The 1,589-nt window shown below is 36.2% G+C and overlaps 1 non-coding gene across 1 annotated transcript; it reads left to right on the plus strand.

The window, feature by feature from the left end:
- The first annotated feature begins 316 nt into the window (after positions 1–316).
- On the plus strand, positions 317–409 carry LOC121963946. The gene has a single exon (XR_006107299.1). It is a non-coding gene; the product is annotated as a small nucleolar SNORD12/SNORD106 (small nucleolar RNA).
- The last annotated feature ends 1,180 nt before the right edge of the window (positions 410–1,589 follow it).

Consider the following 1,589-nt stretch of genomic DNA (forward strand, 5'->3'; position numbering starts at 1 on the left):
TATGCAGTTCAGCGAGGTAAGCACATTAAACACGCTGATTTTTTTGATCTGCAGGCAAATACGGCATCATCTGTGTTGAGGACCTCATCCATGAGATTTACACAGTTGGAAAGAACTTCAAGCCCGCCAACAACTTCCTGTGGCCCTTCAAGCTGTCGTCACCCCGCGGTGGCATGAACAAGAAGACCACGCACTTTGTGGAGGGAGGAGACGCTGGCAACAGGGAGGATCAGATCAACAGAATGATCAGGAGGATGAACTGAAGTTAAGGTGAGCTGAAAGATGACGGCAGGTCTTGTGTACAAACAGTTTATTAGGTGTGGTTAATGATGCATATTCTTTTTTCCCCATCTTATCGATCATGGTGAAAACCAGCTGATTTTAAGCCAATTATGTCTGAAACCACATCTCAGCCATTCATTTATTAAATCAGCTATTATACATATGCTTCAGTATGAGACGTAGGGTATAAGTCATGTGAGGGCAAAAAATGCCATTGAAATAAGTTATATGATAAATAATATACTCCGAAAGATGTCGAGTCTCAAGTTAACCACTGAAGCAAGTGTTCAGGGGCCCTTACGCTGATGAAAAGGCCCTGTAAACTTACTTTACATACATTGTTGGCCTAACTAATGTGACATTGTTTGGTATCTGGTAACAAATCAAGACCACCATTTTTAGTTTTTTTTTATTAACAATGTTTTGTTTTTCTTTTTCAGGTTTTCAAAGGACTCAAAATGTAAAATAAAAACTTTGAAAGAAAACTTCTTGTCATTGTGTGATTGTGCCATTTAATTAATCGTTGAACCATCATGCATATAATCATTAAAAACTAACAATCCTGTATTTAACGAAAAATGTAACCCTTGTGCACCCCTTTGAAAAACCAGTTTGGTATCACATTATGGGATATGTCAGTGATAAACATACATTTTGATGTATTTTTTGTGCCGTATTAGATGGAAAAATAGTATCTGAATTTGCAGTCCATGTCAGCTCTCCATTATTGTTTTATTATTCATTTTACCCTTCATAGTTTTTGTCTTCTCGTAGTCTCATGTTAGTAAGCTAAGCTACATCACTGTGCGGCATCTGTCCATGAGAGCGGAGCCATTTGTGAGCCAAGTTACTCTGAAAACATTGGCCAGTTAATTAGATGTCATTTTCAAGTATGTGGACATACTAGTGAGCCACAATGGATCGTTTTGTAACTTAGAAGAAACTGAAACACTGTCCGCTTTAGAAAAAACGATGTTTACATATATTAATCAGCCAATAATTATTTTTAATATATTGGTATTCTATGCACCATGAAGTGATATATCAATTATTGGTTCTTCAATTCATCCTATGTATTACAGTAGTCTCAGTTTAATATGCGTCTCTATTTTATACAGTATATGTAGTCAGTTTCCTGACTAAAATATTAGAAACATCTCAGAAACTAGGGATGCTTGGTATTGGTTTTTTTTTTCAGATATGTTGATATATAACAACTCACTTGGCCGATACTCGTGTCGATATGTATGCACTTTTCCCCAAACTTTTAATAACTCTTTCTTCTGTAGTGGAATTAAGATTGTATT

This window comes from Plectropomus leopardus, unplaced genomic scaffold (genome assembly GCF_008729295.1).
Source record: "Plectropomus leopardus isolate mb unplaced genomic scaffold, YSFRI_Pleo_2.0 unplaced_scaffold13366, whole genome shotgun sequence".
Classification (NCBI taxonomy): domain Eukaryota; kingdom Metazoa; phylum Chordata; class Actinopteri; order Perciformes; family Serranidae; genus Plectropomus; species Plectropomus leopardus.